Source organism: Panthera pardus, unplaced genomic scaffold, assembly GCF_024362965.1.
Source record: "Panthera pardus isolate Hobbes unplaced genomic scaffold, ASM2436296v1 HiC_scaffold_8, whole genome shotgun sequence".
In the NCBI taxonomy this organism is placed as follows: domain Eukaryota; kingdom Metazoa; phylum Chordata; class Mammalia; order Carnivora; family Felidae; genus Panthera; species Panthera pardus.
The window spans coordinates 151,990,560-152,011,465 of NW_026527013.1; the positions used below are offsets into that span (position 1 = coordinate 151,990,560).

Sequence of the window (20,906 nt, forward strand, 5' to 3'; positions counted from 1 at the left end):
TAAAAAGAGAGGAGGGAGAGGGGGGAGGGGGGTGAGGAAGTAACAGTAGCGGAAGTAGCAGCAGCACTCAAGGCAACAATAAGAAAATTCTAGTTTGCAAATTTTCACGAGCAGATTTCCCACAAGCAAATTTGTGCTGCTCTCCTGTTTCCTTCAGATCTCCTGGTTCAGATCACTGATGCAGCACCACCTGCAGAAAGTGCATGGGGCACCTGAGTCCTGCCGCTCCTCAGGATTGCAGTGATGCTAAGGAAACTGGAGTGAATTCCAGGCTACACACTATCCACCAACCCCGTGGGAGATCACGCTGCAGACAAACACGGCAATTCCACTCATTGTAGGTGATCACTGATGGGTATGATTGAAGGATGCCTGAAAAGCCTCCTTCCTTACCAATAACCCCTGCTCCGATCTGGCTTTGCGCCTGTAGGGCTCCAGGGACTCTAAGAGGCTCCTCAGAGGTCAATGAGGATTGTAGCAAGAGCATCAAGCAGGCGGAGGGGCCCGTGCATACTCTGTGAAACCAGAATACCTCTTCCTTTCCTTGTTTTCCGTATCAGGATTCTAAATCATAATCTCTTTTGAAAAAGGGATGTGGGCTAATAGTAAGAGTTTGACAACCACAAGGTTAAGACATGTCCTCTCTCAGCTTTCTGGGATAACATGTAAATATACCAACATCATTCATATGAACAATTCAGTATGGCATGTTCTCCAGATGATAACGTATGAAGTCAAGTGCTTCAGTTATAAAGCCAACTTTATTTAAATGATATTGAATTTTAAAAGACCATCAGAAAATACATACTCTCATGCCTTTAGAGCCAGAATATACAGACCATAATCTGAATTTTTCTTCATAAACACTACAACACGATGCATTTTTTTAAATTACTTATTTTTTTTAATTTATATTCAAGTTAGTTAGCATATATATAGTGCAATAATAATGTTCTCTGTGTTTTGAGTCTCTTATGTTTTGTCCCCCTCCTTGTTTTTATAGCATTTTTGCTTCCCTTCCCTTATGTTCATCTGTTTTGTATCTTAAATTCCACATGAGTGAAGTCATATGACATTTGTCTTTCTCTGACTAATTTCGCTTAGCGTTAACACCCTCTAGTTCCATCCATGTTGTTGCAAACGGCAAGATTTTGTTCTTTTTCGTTGCCGAGTAATACTCCACTGTATATATAAACCATATCTTCTTTATCCATCCATCTGTCAATGGACATTTGGGCTCTTTCCATACTTTGGCTATTGTTGATAGTGCTGCTATAAACATGGGGGTGCATGTGTCCCTTCGAAACAGCACACTTGTATCCCTTGGATAAATGCCTAGTAGTGCAATTGCTGGGTCGTAGGGTAGTTCTATTTTTAGTTTTTTGAGGAACCTCCATACGGTCTTCCAGAGTGGCTGCACCAGCTTGCATTCCCACCAACAGTGCAAAAGAGATCCTCTCTCTCTGCATCCTCACCAACATCTGTTGTTCCTTGAATCAACATGATGCATTTTACTACAAAAAACGGTTATTTTTCTAACAAACTAGAGATCCCTTCAGTGTCATTGTGCTTATCTTTTGTTGTCCTTAATTTCTTAAATGACAGTTTCTAAATAGTTTATAATCTGAGGAATCAGGTAATTAAGGTTTATAATCATATGTAAAATTAAGTAAATTCTGGGTGAAGGCCTAAGGTCTTTTCCCATAGTAATAAAATATACATGGATTTTAGTCCCTCAACTAATAAAAATTGTTTCAGTGAATCAGATTTTAACTGCTGACTTCTTGGTTTATGTGTTTCAATTGGTCAAAGTTATTCAAAGTAGGTGGATAATAAGCTTCTGGGCAGAAATTGCTCAGAAAAGAAATAATTTTTGTGCTTGGTTATGTTAGTTTTTATTTGAGGATGTAAACTAAATACAAAGTCAAAATGTCAGAATCTAGACTGTAAGTATTTACTTTTCCTTTAAAAAAAAAAAAAAAGCCCAAAATCTCTTAATCAGTTATTTAAACCAATGTTTCATTCACTATGAAAAGTGGTAAGTAAAAAAAAAAAAAAAAAAAAAAAAAAGTTGGGGCGCCTGGGTGGCTCAGTCGGTTAAGCGCCTGACTTTGGCTCAGGTCATGATCTCGCGGTCCGTGAGTTCGAGCCCCGCGTCGAGCTCTGTGCTGACAGCTCAGAGCCTGGAGCCTGTTTCAGATTCTGTCTCCCTCTCTCTCTGACCTTCTCCCATTCATGCTCTGTCTCTCTCTGTCTCAAAAATGAATAAACGTTAAAAAAAAAATTAAAAAAAAAAAGTCATTAAGGGGCACCTAGGGGGCTTGGCTGGCTGAGTGTCTGACTCTTAATTTCCACTCAGGCCATGATGTCACAGATGGTGGGATCGAGCCCCCTGTCAGGCTCTGTGCTGCCACGGTGGAGCCTGCTTGGGATTCTCTCTCTCTCCCTCTGTCTTTTCCCCTGCCTCACTCTTGCACATGCATGCACACTCTCTCCCTCTCTCTCTTTCTGGTCTCAAAATAAATAAACTTTCAAAAAGTCATTAAGTCATTCCACACATGTTTGCAAATTGAAATTTAAAAATTTTAAAAATTCACTCTCTTCAATGAATTTAAAGGCCAATGTTTTAAATATCACGTAGAGTTACTTCAATGTTAGCATCCAAAGGAAATCCATTAGGTTGTAAATTGTGTGTGTGTGTGTGTGTGTGTATGTACACGCACATAACATCTATGAAAATTAAGACAATAGAGGATATAATGCAGATGGTATCTTATCACATCATGACCAACATCTTTCAAATAACACTAACACAAAGATAGGCTGTACTTCCCGACAGTGGACACAATCCAACTAGCAGACTAATAGTGACTGTAAAACAACACTCTAAGTTCTGACTTGGCCCTCCATGTTTCCCCATGCTGCAAGCACTCTGGCATTCAAAGCAGTGACAGCCCTTTCCCCAACTTCAGCTCCTATCAAGCACAGAAGTGACGTTATCTCAGCCTGAGACCACGGGAGCTGGGCCTGGGACAGAAGGATCCGAGGCAAGCAGTGGTGGAGGAGTTCAAGATCTAACACCATCCCACCCACCTACCACCTTTGGTCCTAAGTCCCTGATTCATATGCACCACCAAGAAAGCTATAGTTTCTTCCTCTGAGCCAGAGATGTGATTTTCTCTAAGTAGCAATGAATATCTGGTGATAGTGAACGAGGTTTGATAGAAAGAAAAGAGAGATGAGGGAGGAGGGAAGGGGAGGGAAGGGAAAGGAGACCCAGCTGTACAGGCCTCTGGTTTGTAAAAGGGCTGGGGCTTCTTAGTGCCCAAGGCAATTGAATTATTACCCCTAACAGCCTGAACTTTGACCCCAAGAAGGATGTACAAGGCCGGCTGTGCCCCTTCCCAACAAGACATACACCAAACCTGTTTGTCCCTGAAGATGGACCAAATTTACCTGCCGGCTGACCTTATCTCTCCTGCTGTGTTCTTAAGGATACACCCCCTGCTGTCACCCCCACGCAAATCCACAGGTCCGGACCAGATCAGGAGCGGAGAAGTGGGAGGAAATACCCAAGAGTCCTCAAAGCTGGCATGGCAGCCCTGTCTTGGTCTCCCTGTTTCAGGAGAGCTTAGAGACCAGAACCGCTGAGGGCCAAAGTTCGGGCTCGGAGCACCTCTCTCCAGACAGGGTTCCCAGACAGACCCAACGCAAGGAATCACTGCTCTCTGGAGCTCCACCTCTAACAATGAGGCCACAGTGATAAAAGGATGAATGGACAGCAAAGGGTTCCTCCAGGCAGAGACCCAATCATGCTGGGAGCAGGGAAAGGGGCAGAGAAGGCACTCTGGGGAAAGGACCCGGATGGGGCACAGAGCCAGAAAAAGATGGGGGGCTGGGGCTGGGGGAATGGGCTTAGCGTCAGGCTCTGGCCAGCTCTCTTCTTCTCCATGATTACTTAGCTCCTTTGCTTATCCCAGATCCAAAGAATCATGCCAAAAGGAATAGATACGTGGAAGGGCTGGAGATCAGGAAAAGGGGAAAGAGCAAGTAAGGCAAGAAGAATTGTATCCTTCCTTCTTGCTCCCTTTCAGCCACAGAGCTCAGTCTATGGGGCACTTTGGTGGGAGGGGGAAACAGGAGAGGCAACAGGGCTTGGGTAAGGCTATTTCCTCTCCAGGGGTGGGAGAACGGAGTGCTCAGGAGAGAGGAGGGAAGGGGCTCCTCAGCTTCTGGAGTGTCAGGAATTCGGTGTCCTTTCAGTGGGGAATGCCTCTATGGGCACAGGAACAAGAACACTGTCGCTGTATAATCCAAGGTAAATGAAAACAAGATTCTTTGATTTATTTAAAAACCTAATTAGAAGAAATGACAAGCATACTTGGCAGGTTCTGCTTCTCTGGGGAGCCTGGGATGCAATCTGTAAATTGGTATTAGGAAAAAATGAAGAATGACATTATCTGGAAGTTCCATTAATACGATTTCAGAGCCAAGCACAGCCTCCATGGTCACTCACGCTGGCTCCTCTTTTCCTCCAACAGAACACAGGACATTTCGGACAAATCAGGAGGGTGGCTCAGCTGAAGTCCCAGTGCACCCCTATTGTGGTTCCTCATTACATCAAGTAAGTCTAGGACAACAAGATTTCAAAAATCCCGGGCCAAGGAGCAAAAACGCTGGACATCTCGAGGAGCTTGAGGCTCAAAGGTGATCTCAAAGCTGCCGCACAGGATCTACTGCAAAGAGACCTCGCTTTGTGTTAAAGGGGCCAGCCCTCAGCATGAGGACTGTTGGCCCATGTTGGAAGGTCAAGACCTTCATTTGCCAAGGTCCTGTGTGTCTGTGCCCTGTGTCCTCTGGGCAGACAACGTCTTGGTGAGGGCTGAATCCCTCTGAGATAGCTGCTTTTCACCGTTGACACCCTAGATTCTAAATGCCAGATGTACCCCAGAATATCTGAAAGAAAAGGTGCAGGAACAACAGGAGGCTGGGTCGAGGACTCATGTAAATGGGTGCACAAAAATACTCGTGCTATGCTCAAGTACACCTAAACCTGCATATGCTTGTCCTCTGGAGTCACAGTGGTCTGAGATGCCCTACACAAATGAGTTTTCCGTGCGGCCGAAACAATGCTAACCCCTGACTTTTCTAAGGGATATGTATGAACGTGTTTAGTCAATAAACAATTTTAACCATGCCTACAAAGGTTAAGACAATGCTACATGCAATACAGGAAGTAAAGAGGGAGGAGCTTCTATCTTTCCTAGGAAAAGCTGGCAAGCCACTTGAGGAGATAGGAAGGATTCAGAAAAAAAAGAAAACCAAAAAAAACAGTCATTAACGGAGAAGGCCACACATAGCTAAATGCTAAATGAGCAGCTCAGACAGTGAAAGTCATCACTTAGAGGAGGATAAGCTCTCAGAGGCTGAGTCAGTAAAAAGGACCTGACAGAAAAGCAAATTCTTGAATTGGGCCTTAAAAGAAACGTTTCAAAAATCAAGGACACCCCAAAAGAGAGCAAGCCAAAATCTCATTATGTAGCGCACACTGACGTCTCCCAAAGGAACGGAGACTGGCTTGGGCACGTCTGTTGGGGTACAGAGTCACTGGGCTCACAGGTGTCTACTGGCATGAGTTCTTGGGTGCCAGGTCGGAAGCTGGAGTGTGGAGGCTTCTGTGTGTGCCCAGGTGGAGATCAGGTGAGTAGGGCATGCACAGAGGTGAGCAGTGGGGCCGCTGGCTGTGTGAACAGGCCAGAGGAGCTGTGTCATGAGGGACTGTCAGAAAAATGGCAAAGAACTATCCCCAAGAGGCCCTGGTTAAACACTGTAGGAGCCCAGTAGACATTCCAGAAGGAAGGGAGGGAGGAAAGAGGAAGGATTTGCAGTGAAGGGCGTTCTCCCTTTCAAGCCCCTGCCCCAGCCCCAGTCTGGAGAACTGGTGGCCTTGGGATTATGAGACAAAATGTCCACCAGGACGCAGGCATTCTCACAGCAGGCAACCCCAAAAGAAAAAATGAGCTACCTTACAGGTGTTTGAGGAACAGGAGACCTCTGCACAGAGAGGGAAAACAGCACAGAGGCTTCGTGGTGATTACAGCTGCACTACTTTTTGGGTCGCAAATGAGACGCCTTCTGGGAGCCTTGGGGACCCTGGATGGGAAGGTTACCGTGCAGAAGACTGAGGTCTTAGTGGGTAGAGAACAGAAAGTCTGTGTTACTGCTGCTCACGTTACTCTACCTGTATCTACAGGCTAGTTAAACTGGAATCTGTACTTGGGTAATGGTTGTGGGGGTGGGGAGGAAACATGCCAGACAAAATTGGGGCCAGCAAGTAGGCCAGTCTTCCCAAATAGAAGTCCCGGTTAGGTGATGCAGATCAGGCTAGAAGGGTGAGCCAGGAAAAGACTGCTGAAGTTCTTAAATCTAGGCTGAAAAACACGAATTTTAATCTAATGGGCAATGGAATATGGACAGAGTTGTTGAGACTAAAGTGCCCAAAAATCATCACTTAATCTGGTCGCATTAGGTAGCACTACCCGAAAGCAGAAGGAAGGCAAAAGGAAATGAGAGAAGTAATTTATTAACAGGGTCAATCAGTAAATGCCAAGCACCTAGTAGGTGCCAAGCACTGGGGATACAGCAGTGAACAAAATACTAACAAAAACTGTTTTAATCTCATGGAGATTACTGAGTCCTAGTAGAGACAGACAATAAAATGATACATAAATATATATATATATATATATATATATATATATATATATATATGATATACGATATATATGATACATAAATATATATTTTTTTCCTAATACCTATATATATGTGTATATATATATATATATATATATATATATATTATGTTGATGGAAATAAGTGCTAAAGAGAAAAATTAAAGAGAGAATAAGGAATAGGAGAGATACCAAGAGTAGAGGGAATTTGGCCAGGAAAGGTCTCAACAAGCAGATACATTCTGCGAAATGCCAGAAGGAAGTGTACGGGTTTGTCACACAGATATCTGGGGAGGAAAGCATTCTGGGCAAAGGGGTCAACAGCAAGTGCAAAGCCCAGAGGCATGAGGGCCCTGGGGTGTTTAAAAAGTGACAAAGGGGCCAGTGTGGTTGGAGAAAACCAGGTAGAGATGAGGCCAGACAATACCAGAAGGCCAGATCATACGGGATCTTGCAAATCATGGTTAAGACACATGCTTTCTCTGAAAGAGAAGAAATAATCAGAGTCTGCAGCGGTAACTCACGTATTAGGCAATTAGAGCCTGAATGAGAGTGACACCCTAATACGGAAGGCTGAGGCACACGAGTGATCAAGTGATAAAGGAGACCCCTCTCCGGTCACACGCAGACTTCCATTAAGCTTAACACGCTTGTCTTCTACGTGGGCCTTAGGCATCCGAATAGCGTAATTGACAGCCCAGGATGGCTTCACACCCACATGTTGGCCAGCCTGCTGCTTGTGAGTACCGGCTGACTACACATCCTACAATCTCATACTCTGTTACGGTGGAGATGCCTCTAACGTCCTGCAATAAAACTCAATATGCTTTTCGAACAGCATATTTTGTTGTGTTCTAAAGAACACGTTTATGTGAAGCAATGTGTACGTGAAGTGTCCATGTTTCTAGAGACACCGTCCCCCGAGGAAGCTTGGATATGCCTGTAAATCTAGAGGGTAAACAGTAGCCACCTGAGCTAAGGCACAGACGTGTTGATTCCACAGCTTCCCTGGAGACACATAAAGGAGAAAAGTGCCTTCTCAGGACTATTTCTACACAAATAAAGGTTCTCTATTTCCTCAACTGTTGGTGTCCATTTTTCATTTGAAGAGAAAGCAAGCCCAAATCTTAGAGCAGAAAACTAAAGGGGACAGACTTTGCAAGCCTGAAGAGGAGAACAGAAACATCTTACAAAAACCTCTCCTCCTCCTGTGAAACAGGCAATCGGGGCTCACCGGAGAAACCATTTGGTAAAAACCAAATTGCCAGAACTCGTGTTAATTCAAAGCTCAAGTTGATGGTTGGTTATAAAGAGTGGTACCTCATCATTTTTTGAACATTATCTTAAGACCGGTAAAAACTATGGTCAGAATGGCACAAGATTCATTTTAAATGTGGGAGTAGAGGGGAAGATACTTGGCTGAATCTCAGTAGTTCACACTTACAATAAAATCTGTACCAAGTTCTTCTACGAGTGGCTTGTGTTCGTGATTTCAAGGCATTGTTCTCTAATGAAAAAAAAAGAGTGATAGGTACTGATTGGTTGCAATAGAAAGCTACATGAAAATCTTAGGTGGAGTCTACATGTTGGAACTCAATTGAGTTTAACTGGTGCACACCACTACTATCTTTTATAACCCTGTGTAAAATTCAGGTGTAGTTATTGAGAGATGACACAAATATATGTTGTAGCTGTCACTTATGGAAACCATAATGTGCGGTCTGAGAAATGTGCACACGTCTGATGGAAAGATGCCAATACTGCACAGCTCTGGGAGACCACCAGACTGTTGGATACTGAGTGTGTGCGTCCGGTGACGGGCACGAGACGGCTACGCTGCTTAGGCATTCTTTCTGCCACCTCTTTCATGATCCTGATGCATTAAAAAGGGATTTCAGGGGTGCCTGGGTGGCTCCGTCCGTTGAGCACCAACTCTTGATTTTGGATCAGGTCATGATCTCACAGTTGGTGGGATTGAGCCCTGCATTGGGCTCTGCGCTGTCAGCATGAAGCCTGATTGGGATTCATTCTCTCTCTCTTCTCTCTCTCCCTCTCCCTACCCCTCCCTTGTGTACATGCTCACCCTCTCTCTAAATAAACATTAAAAAAAAGGATTTCAGCCTAATGAACTGGAAGAACTCTTTGAAAATCCTAATTCTATTTCTTACTCTTGGTTGTTATTTTACTTTCTCTGTGCTTTGTTGCCCTCAGCTCTTGTTTTTCCTTCTTTTTTTCCCCTTCTGCCTGCTTGTCTTCTCTCTTCTATCTTTCTGTCCCATTCATTTTCTCTATGCTTCTCAGCTTAGATGCAAGAAGGTCCTGCTTATATGACCGCGGCCAGTCAATGGCTTTAACTTTATTGTGTGCTATCTTCCTATCTTTGGTCCTTTCCAGACGATTTTGTGACCTGTTGAATTTTTATACTCTTTTCAAGTGATCTCAGGTCAAAGTTTCCATGTATCTTATAGATTACCCGAAGTGTTAACTATATGTGCAAAAAAATGTACATAAATAGGATTATAAGTACACAGACACTAATAAGTATTCATGCAACTAGAGGCCTACATAGCCAAAGAGATGTACATTTATGAATTTCAAGCAGACAGATATAAAAATGGGCTGGATATACTACGAAAGTCATAATGAAGACAAATTAACAGGAAACGGTGTACCTATGTTATCTTAATGGCTCTAATGCTAAGGTAGTATATCAAGTGTGTAGAGAACTGAGGCTCAGTATAAACTGGAAAACACCAAGGCTTGCCTTTCGGTCCTTGCTGGTGTGATGGCACCATATACACTCCCTAACCCGCAGCATGCACCCTAACATGTCCTCATTATCAGTTTACTTTGTAGAAATCAAGGAATTTGTTGTTTATAGTTCACAGCTTGAGGTTTCTAAAAAATAATTTAGATACATTTGCTTTAATATGGAATACTCTACTCACTTAAGAAGCCATATCAAGCTGTGGTAAATGAGCCGTTCTTTCGTTGCCATTTCCTACATCCCAAGCTCTTGGTGACATAATTAAGAGAAAGTCTTCCCAAGTCCAGCCAAGAAGACCATCGTTTCAGTCGCGGTACACTCAATGCTACATCCCCAGTTTGCAGTGTAATTTCCATTCACATACACACACCCACCCATATCATTTTTCAGTGAGGACATCACTACCACAGACAGTATTTACCAGTATGGCTGCTAGTATGATATCCATATTATGTATACTGTAAATACAGCTCATTTCAGCCATACAACGCAGGTACTTCACCCATTTTATAGCCAAGGAGCTGAGACCCTATGAGATTGAGCAACTCGCCCAAGATAAATTAGCTAGGAGTGAAACCCAAGTCTTTCTGACTCAAAGCTATCTCTTTCTATTACAACTTACTACTTCCCCCTCACTTTCCTTACTAGTGAAAAGTTAGGGGGACAAGACTGATGAAAATAGACATAATTGACATGATTGCTTCAGGTGATCCATTCTCGGAAGAGCCCATAGCGAGACTACCGACAATTCCATGACCCCCTGTGCCAAGAATGGTAAACAGCAGTCTCTATCCTCCATGAGAATCAAATAAGATGGGCCACAATAGGCATGACACTGGCTAGGCCAGGGCTTAAAACCCCACAAGAGGGGCGCCTGGGTGGCGCAGTCGGTTAAGCGTCCGACTTCAGCCAGGTCACGATCTCGCGGTCCGTGAGTTCGAGCCCCGCGTCAGGCTCTGGGCTGATGGCTCAGAGCCTGGAGCCTGTTTCCGATTCTGTGTCTCCCTCTCTCTCTGCCCCTCCCCCGTTCATGCTCTGTCTCTCTCTGTCCCAAAAATAAATAAACGTTGAAAAAAAAAAAAAAACCCACAAGAGCCTACTAGCAGTGAGTGTTGAACCTCCCTGCGAAGAGCCTGAAAAGTAAGGCAGGAATTCAAACATCCTGGAGGCTAAGTATAATGATACTTAAATAAATGGCAGAGTTTGATCTAGTGACAGGTGTCCATGTGTGTATGTGTGTCTCTCTCAACAATCACATCCCTGAACTCATTCATTCATTCATTCATTCCATGAAAAATGGCAGGATAACTCCTCACTGCATTCACTGTGCTCAATGCTGAGGATCTAGGACAGTACAACACAGGCACAGACCCTGAACTAAATGGAACTTATGTTCTAGCGGTGGAGACACAGGTAAGCAGGCGAGCAATTTTTTTTTAATAATAGAAAGTGATGTGTGCTATAGAAGATCAAGAGAATGGAGAAGGGCCAGAGTTGAGGGACAGCCTGCGAGCTGGGCTAGTTGTTTCACTCTGTGAGACCCATCCTGTCTTTTATTCACTGAGCGAGGGGTGCTGGTTATAAGGTGCTCCAAGGTCTGTACTCTGGCATTGCCTTTTGGGGATCAGTTTCTGACAATCCATTGCAGTCACTTCTCCCTGAAGGAGAAACATCCATTGCAGGGGCTGATTTTTGGTATGTGTCTGTGACTTGCCAAGCTGTTAATTGCTGTCTATACATTATCTCATTTAAGTTTCACAGCAACAGTAAGATGCAGGAATTGCCCACACTTTGAAGATGTGAAACTGAAGCTACGAGAAGTTAAAACAATGATCAACATCACACAATTAGAAAATCCCAGAGCCTGGATTCAAAGCCAAGCCACCTTTTGATTCCAAAGCCCACACACCTCCTCAAATGAAGGCATCAAAGCAGGTTTTTCCATTTCCTCATGTTCTTAGGGCATTACCCTCTAAAATCTCTATCTGCCTCATGTGTGAGGGAGGAACCAGAAACAACATTAAAATTCTAACAAACAGAGACAATGTCCACGTAGGGGTCAGCAGTAGTTCTGGGTAACTGCTAATGCAAATAATGCTTCAGCCAAGACTGGGGCCTTGGAGCAGTGAGAATGTTGGTTAAATTCTATTGTTCTAGATCTCTACACTAGGGAACACTGGAAAAAGGGAAAACATTTCTATATACCTGGGCATTGCCTAGGTGAGATGTAAACCCTATGTTCAATCAGATGCAAATTATTTTCATTAAGTAACAGGACTGTGCCAATATTTAGTAACAACAAAACCTCTCCACACAAACATATACCCACATACAAACATAGCCTCAATCTAAAATTATCATTGCAGAAGAGAAGACAATTATTCTCAGAGGCTCAAACTCTAAGAATAAAATACACGTGTGCGCACACACACACACACACACACAAAGCTTGGCTCAATGAAAGTTTAGTATAAAGGCAACATAATTGCACAAAGACAAAGAAAAGGTATGAAACTCTGGGTGGTGATTAAGCCTCTCTGACATTCCTTTACCTTTAGGTGGGAGGAAACTGCCTCTTCCTGTTATTGACTTGACAAGGCCTAGGAAAATGACATTATGTGAGCATTTCTCAAACAGTTTTCCACTGAATACTGAGATCCCGCAAGATGCCAATAAATGTTCTGTGGGACTAATAATAGATTCAACAAGTATCCCTTCCCCGAGGAAAAAACTAGGAAATCCTGCATACCTTATGTCTTTCTTACAGCTTCATTACACATATTTGTACACTAAAGGTGTTCAGTGTTTTCTAAACTTATTTGGTCATAACACCGCTTTAATGAACAATACCCCGTATTGTTAGTGGTCTCCAGAACACGACTTTTTTTTAAAGTAGACTGTGCAAAAAGCCAACAATACTGTTGATCCAAGGTCACCTAGGAGTACAGAATCCTCAAGATCCCTGGGCTCCGTGACCCATCGCCAGCTCTGCGGCATGAAGTGGGCAGGATTGGTATTAAATTCCCCACAAGTGTATGGGCAGCACTCTGCACCAAATAAGGACCCTCACAACGACAACAATAGCTGTAATAGTAGCAATGGCTAACATTTACCGAGGCCCTGCCACACGTGAGACACAGTTCTAAGTGTGCCCTTGGATGATCTCACGCAAATGCCCAACCGTCTGGCCAGACACATACAGAGCACCATCACTTGCACCCACGGGAACACCCCAGCCCCTTCCTCCACTCACATCCGCTGACGAGGGGGTCAGGAGCAGAGAATCTGTCTACGCCAATTTCCGTTGATGGCTCTGTTCTCCCTGAGTCATCTTGGTTCGTTAGCTCCTCAATATCCTAACAGTGGGAGAGACCTCTGGCAGAGCACAGCTTTGGCAGCTCCCTGGAGATGGCGTCTTCAAGGCTGGCACCCAAACAACAGCAAGCTGGCTTAGCCTCTGGGGCTTTACTGCCACACTCATCGTTCCCTCTGACAGCCCACACCCCACTCAGCCAAGTCGCCATCTGGGGTGCGGCCCATCAATCTGCCATGCTGGACAACTGGCATGCGAGGGATCAGCAAGCAGCCAGTCCTGATGCAATCTGAGGCTCGAGTCCAGTGTTGGTGCTCTGTGGTACACACCTGCCAGACCCGCACACACAGATGGGCACAAAGTCCCCAGCAATGTGTGCGGGGCACTGACTTGCCTGTCCGCCCACAGCACAGAGATACACACGAAGCAGCATCCACGCAGGCTGCTGTCCAGGGCATCCATACTCCAGAGATGAAACAAACAACGTGTGACCAGGTTCTGCATCTTGTTTTTTCTTTTAAACAACAGAAAGCTAAAAGTTTTCTTCAAATAGGGCAGAGAGAGCTACTGCCCTTGTACTCTTACAAGTCTCTTCCAAGGATCCAGCGATGATGCGGCCAGCCTCCTTGTGAGCAGAGGCTGTGATAGAGCAATGAGGCTTCTGACCCACCAGTAAAAAGATACAGCCTAAAAGATGCTTTCCAGAATGGGTTACTTCAATTTGCCGCATTCACTTGGTCCCACCCATGACCTAGTAGACGATGGATATTACACACAGCAGTAAAATGATGGGTAAAAGTTTAAGTGTCAGCAGTGGGGTTAGCAGAAGAATCCCAAACATAAGGTCTTGTTGAAAGTAAAGTCCAACCAAAGTACTAATTAGCTCATTCAGCTTAATGACACTGAAATGGAAGTTAGGAACAGGATAAAAGAAGAAAGGACGTTAATGCTTGTCAACTAATTTAATCCTTCTACCAATTCCGAGAGGCAGGCATAATCATCACTATTTTATGGAAGGACCTGAGGCTCAGAGAAGCCAGGCAGAGCCAGGATTTTTATCCAGATCTCTTGGCCTCTGGATCTGCATGGTTTCTCACTCTCCAGACTGCCCACCCCCATATCACATGGCCTCCCTCATGCAATTCATTCATTTACTCAATAAAACTAGATTTGTTAAGCTGCAAGCAGTATTGGAAGACATCATAGAAGTAAGAGGTCAGGTGGGGTTGGCCAGTTTTGCCAAACCTTACCCGCAAGGAAAAGATGAAAGCAAAACACATGAACAAAACAATAACGAAAGGAAAACAGTATCCACCAGCCTACCCACACAAACAAGGTGACATGAGCATGTTTAGAAATAGAAAAGATATCTGGTAACAGCACTCTGAAGTCTGACGGTTCCTTTTTTCTCTCACCCAACCTACACATTCTCACTCACCTAACCATCTAGCTACTCCTCTCCTCACACTTCTCAGCTGCGGGCGCCCCCCTGCCTGTCTGCTCACTTATACAGAAAGCCACAAATGTCTCAACGAAATCCTCAATCAAGGCATTTTCAAAGATACCTCTGGGTGTTTGTGCATCTGTGAGCCTCGTGGAGGTAGCCATGTGGCCAAGATGAGATCACTGACCTAACAGGACGCGACTGCACTGGTCTCACGGGGCTACCCTAACAAAGTACCACAAAGTGGGTAGCTTAAAACAACAGAAATGTATTTGCTCACGGTTCTGGGGACTCGACGTCTGATATCAAGGTATCCACAGGGTTGATACTGTTCCCAGGGCTCTGAGGGAGAATCTATCCCGTGCCTCTCTCCCAGCTTCTGATGACAGCCTGTGGTCCTTGGCGGTCCCTGGGTTACAGCTCCATCGCTCCAGTCTCTGCCTCCTTCCCTGTGTACATGTGTGTCTTCCTCTTCCTAGAAGTCCACTTGTCATATTCGAGTAAGGCCCACCCCCACTCCAGTGTGACCTCATCTTAACTGATCATATCTGAAACAACCCTATTTCCCAATAATGTCATATCCTGAGGGACTGGGGTTTAGGGCCTCAGCATCTTTCTGGGGTACACAATTCAACGCATAACAGACACTATGCTCCAGGCCCTGAGACCAGTCCACTTGGTTGGGTCCTGACACTCTTTGTGAAGTAGAACAGTGTCCTTCTGTACCTATGTGTGACAGCAGAGAGTCCATCTGTAGAGTTCTGGGTCTTTTTATTTATTTATTTTTTTTAACATATTCATACCTGGTGCCACTCAACAGAGACCCAGATGTGGCAGATCTGGGCTGGGACCAACCACTCTAAAAAATAAAATGGAAAAGTAAAGTGTTCTAAGTTCACCATGCTCATCCAGAAATAAGAATCACTGAGGCTGATCTTAATGACAATACTTTAAATGAGGAAGTGGGTGCAATTTGTCCAAAGTTCACTCAGTACACAAACAGCAGGCTTTCAAACCCAGGTCAGTCTCACAAAACCCACTTCCTTCCCACTTTCCAGGTGGCCTATCTCTGTCTACACGTCTCAAGGCAGGTTGCGGACAATGGCCATGGTTGTTGTGTGCATCAATACAGCAACATAGACAAGTGTCATTTCAGTGTAAAGATACGTGTGCACTGGTATGTGCCCGACTGATTATTAATGGAGCCAAGAATTTCTTTAGGAGCAAACATGTGGCTCAACATCTTTGCATATACTATCAAGAAAGGCTGAGAAGGGTTTCCACAGAGTGCACCTACCAAACTGATACTGTCACTTACAATTCACCGTCATTCTCAACACTGTCTGCACTTTGTGGCACAGGGCACTCAGCCTGTGAACACTTACAGAATAAATGAATGAAGTAATCTCCACCCCAATAAACAGCACCAAATGAGAGTGGTCCTAGTTGGAATTTTATTTCAGTGTTCCCCCCCATAATCATGTTGGGAAACGGTGACCCTTCTGCTCCGATGTCATTACTGGTGCATCCCATTCTCCTCTCTAGACCAGAAAAAGAAACAGGTACTAATCTGGGGACTGTCTCTGATTTAGGAACAACTTTAATCCCATTACATTTCTGCTCATAGACATTCTACCGTATTAAATGTTGCCACCAGAGAAATGCAGAAGAGGAAGGATTTTAAAGGTCATCTGGTTCAGCCCCAAGACTTTGGAGCAAACTCTCCTACAAATATCTTCGTGTCCTGTGATGTCACAGCCTTGCTTTCAATCCCCTTCAATAGGGGCCCCAAGTATCAGTCCACATGGCAGCAGGAAGTCCTGGATGTGCAGGTTCGCCTTGGTTTTCAATAGACTTTTGTAACGTCCCTCTAAGTTAGGGTGACTGTCTCAGTGTCCCCGATGCAGCTCTGGTTTGTGCTTAATGTCACAGCACTATACCTACCAGCAGCCTCTCCCTCAGAAAACTGTCTTGCTTGAGATGATATATTATATGGCCATGCTTCGTAAGCACACAGACATTTATAACATGCACTCTGAGTTTCCGTTCAGAGCACATGGACACACACAGCCCCCATCTGTCCTTATTTCCATTCTTACCTAACACATGCCCTTTGGTGTGCTCATGCGTGCCTGATGATTGCCTCCTCCCTCGTTCAAAGCTTGCTCCTGACTCTGAGTTTGCTAATGTTCCTCTCCCTTGCTGAAATGTTCTCCTGCCCCACTCCCTTTATGTAAATCTTAGCCATCTTTCAAACTGTGCTCAAGCCCCACTGCCATGAAGCCGCCTCTGTCTACCTCAACCCACACTGATTTCTCCCTTCTCTTAACTTATACCCATGACATTTGCTTTGCTAAAATAAGGTAAGAAGTGAAAGGCATATCTTTGGTGATGGATTCACTCCTCCTCCAAATGCCTTGCCTGCCCATTGTTTAGAAGCCTGCAGGTAGTACCTGGTAATGGTAATTTGGTCCTTATCTCAACAGGTTGGCTATCTTCAAAGGTGCTTCATTAAAAGAAAGGAGAATATAATGCATAATCCATTTGCACATGCTTTTTTCTTACAAAACTGTTGTTCGATTCTAAGAAAGCTGCAAAAAGAACATTTAAACTGGAGGCTCTCCTGGAGATTAACTTGCCTGACCTGTTACCCAAAGCAGGTGTGCATCCTCCCCCCACCCCACCCCACCCCCGCCCCCCGCCACAGCATCCTTGAAAGATGGCCATCCAACTTGTTGGCAAACACATCTTTTATGCCCATCTCTCCAGATACCTTGATGTCTTGCTGGACAGCTCTAGTTGTTAAGGTTCTTCCTTATAATAGAGCCTTTCTCAAAGTTAAGTCTGTGGACCATCTGCACCATAGTTATTTGAGGTGCATGCTAAAATCACAGATTCCCAAGTCAAGCTTTGGCATATTGAATCAGCATTTGGAGCAAGGAGAGAAATAGTAATCTACATTGTTAACAGGCTTTCCAGGTGATGTTTATTATACATGTAAGATTCGATGCTAGAGGCAGTGGATTCTATACCTAGAACTTAATTCTACCTTCCTAACTATGGAGAGCAAGACCCTTCCTTTTCTTCAAGGCAGTTCTTTAAACACTGGAAGACGTCAGTTCTCTCTACTTCCCCTTGTTAATATTCTTTTTCAACCCAGGTTACTTCACTCTTCCTCCTACTACCCTGAATCAAGTTGAGCACACTTCTCCCCGTTCTCTCCTGCTTGCCAATGTTCCCACCCCACCCAAATGTGATGCATAAATTAGAGACAGCTAGATTTGTAATGCTTTACTACATACTGACAATTGACCCTTGGACAATGTGGATGTTAGGGGACACTGACCCTCTGTGCAGTTGAAAATTCAGATATAAGTGTTAACTCCCCAAAATTAACCGGAAATTGACTACTCCCAAAATTGACCGGAAGCCTTACTGATAACATAAACAGTTAATTAACACATATTTTGTATTCTCTATTATATACTGTATGCTTATAATACAGTAAGCTATAGAAAATATTAAGAAAGTCATAAAACAAAATACATTTATAGTAGTTTTTACCAGAAAAATTCCACATATAAGTGGACCTACACAGTTCAAACCCATGTTGTTCAAGGGTCAACCGTGCACACATCAATTTACACTCCTACCAGGTGGCAGTGAGAATACCACTTAGGCTTCACTAACAAGCAGGTGGTATCATTTTGTAAATCTTTGCTATTTCAAATAGGCACCTGATGCTGACTCCTCGTAGTTGTTTTATTTTGGGTGCCTTTAAAAAAATTGTTTTTAATGTTTTTATTTATTTTTGACATAGAGAGAGAGACAGAACACGAGTGGGGGAGGGGCAGAGAGAGAGGGAGACAGAATCCAAAGCAGGCTCCAGGCTCTGACCTGTCAGCACAGAGCCCGATGCGAGGCTAGAACTCATGAACCACTAGATCATGACCTGAGCTACAGTCTGACGCTTCACCGACTGAGCCACCCAGGCGCGCCCCGGGTGCCTTTTTAAAATATTTTTAAGATCTATATTGGCCAATGGTGGTTCTTTCATGAATGGTCTGCTTCCACCTTTTCTATGTTGGTTTGTTTTTCCCTTTTAATTCATTGTGCCAGTTGCTCTGGCAAGTAAATTCTTTCAATGCATTATCTCATCTAATGCTCCCAACATTTGCCCCACTTCATGGGTGAACACACTGAGCCTTTGGGAGCCTATAATGAGCCAACAGGTCTTCTGCTTCCTCGCTGATTCATTCCTTCTTTCACCGACCTTTCTTTGGAGGAGAGCTCTTCATCTTCCAGACACTTTGTGAAGTGAGTTAATAGAGCCAAGTATTGGGGATAAAATTAGCAGAAAGATTCAGAAGAGCACCAGGGGTTGTCACAACTCTGTTGAATCCTACTTATAAATTTCCCTTATTCTTTGTTGTTTTTCCCTGTCTAGAGGTAATAGTGACCCAGGTATAATCAGTCAGTAAATAGTGATGCCATTTGCTGATACAAGGTTTAGAAAGAGTGGATGTATCTGTATATATATTTGCCAAGAGAGGTAGTATGTGACTGACAGTAAAAGATACCAGAAAAGGATCAAAGGGAGTAATTTGGAAATAATGCAGAACTCTGTAACAAATTACAGTCCATCAGATGACAGCAGTATCAGCAGAAATAGTTCAAAAGCATGTATGCAAGTAAACTTGGCTTTCATTTTTTCCATTTCATATTATCTGATAGTCCACGACCAGTGTTTATGCAATTAACTAAGATCCTAATGTTAATTCATTATTTATAGCATTTTAGTTCAAACAGCTGAGCATTTCTTGGTCTTTGGTTAATTTAATCAAATTTTATGCAATTATACTTTAATTAAAAATACATATGCATAAAGTGGAAATCCTGATATTTAGATCAAATGAATTTACAAGATTAAGAGAAATGCAAACAGCTAAGTACAGACCTGGGTTGGAAGCATAATTTAAAATAATTTCATCCTATTCTCTTTTTCGAAGAAGGTAGCCAGCACCCAAGAGACAGGAGTTCTCAATATCAGTGAGTGGTAACAGTGAGATTCAAACTGAGACCTTGTACAGCTGGGCCTTTCACTGATCTTTACTCCTAACTTCACTCAAGTACACCCTGGTCTTCTAAACTCTCATGAAGTTTTCCCAACAAAACCTATAAACCAGTCGTCAAAACAGCTAACGCAATTTTTAAAGTTTTGTTCCATGAGCTTTGCAATTCTGGCAGCCGGATAAAAGTCCCTGAGGGCTATATTCTTCTGTAAGCTTTAGTGGAAATTCAATTTCTTTCTTATTAGTTATTAATAGAAAAATATTCACTTGTAATTCCAAAGTCCTGCATTCTACCACAAACCTTTCTTTCACATAATAAACAAATATAATGAAAAAGGAAAAAAATGCATTATGTCTTTACAGGGCTCATTTCCCCAAGTAAGAAAGAACACTTCTTTCTTCTTTACTATTCTATGTTTCCCATTACTCTTTTCAAACCAACAATTTTCAATTACACAAAAATTTTAAGTTCACTTTCTCAACAATAAAATTTTAGTTCCTTACGACTCAACGCCTGGCAACGGTGTTCTTTTCACAGAACATAAAGACAATTTTGACATTTAAACTGGTGGTTCTAAATAGCCATACAAAGCAAATTTTAAAAAGCAAGAAAGAGGTGCCTGGGTGGCTCTGTTGGTTCAACGTCTGACTCTTGGTTTTGGCTCAGGCCACGATCTCATGGTTCATGGGTTTGAGCCTGCTTTGGATTCTCTCCCCCTCTCTCTCTCTGCCCTGCCCCGCTCACAAACACACACTCTCTCTCAAAATAAATAAAATAAACATTAAAATAAATAAAAAGCAAGGGATATTCCAATGTGTTTATTAATTGTCTAGTTTCTAGAATTTTATCCTCCACAACTTGATCTGAATTGCACGCACACCCCAGAGATATCGTGGGTTCGGTTCCAGACCACTGCAATAAAGTGAGTATCACAATAAAGCGAGTCAAATGAATTTTTTTGCTTCCCAGTGCATATAAAAGTTACCATTTATACTATACCGCAGTCTAGTAAGTGTGCAATATACCATTATGTCTAAAAAAAGTGCATACCTCAATTAAAAATTACTTCATTGCTACAAATGCTTACCATTATGTCCACTTTCAGCCAGTCATGTTCACTGATCACAGATGACCATAACAAATATAACAACGAAGTAGTCAGAAATATTGTGAGAATTACCACAAAGTAAGCAAATGTTGTTGGAAAAATGGCGCCTGGGTAGGGTTGCCACAGACCTTTAATTTGTATATAAAAAAAACACCAAAAACACAGGGTCTGTGACGCCCCATAAAGCAAAGCATCAGAAAACAAGGCATGCCTGTATTTGCTAGCCTACGCCAGCACCAGACAGGTGTTTCACCATCCCCATTCTCACGCACCAGCAATCCCCTCCACCATACACGCTCTTCTACAAGACCAACTTGTCGGACCGACTGGTCTCTCCCACAGACGCACCTCCCCCCCACTCAGACCTCCCCCCACACAGACACCCCCTCCGGAAGCACTCATGCACATTTACCCTTTCCCTTCCCTCCAACACACAAATAAAAACCAACGCTGGGAATCATCATAAA

General features: G+C 43.4%; 1 protein-coding gene across 12 annotated transcripts in view; it reads right to left on the reverse strand.

The window, feature by feature from the left end:
• DGKI (diacylglycerol kinase iota) overlaps window positions 1–20,906 on the reverse strand; it is a 449,436-nt gene that overhangs the window by 263,806 nt on the left and 164,724 nt on the right. The window lies entirely within an intron of this gene.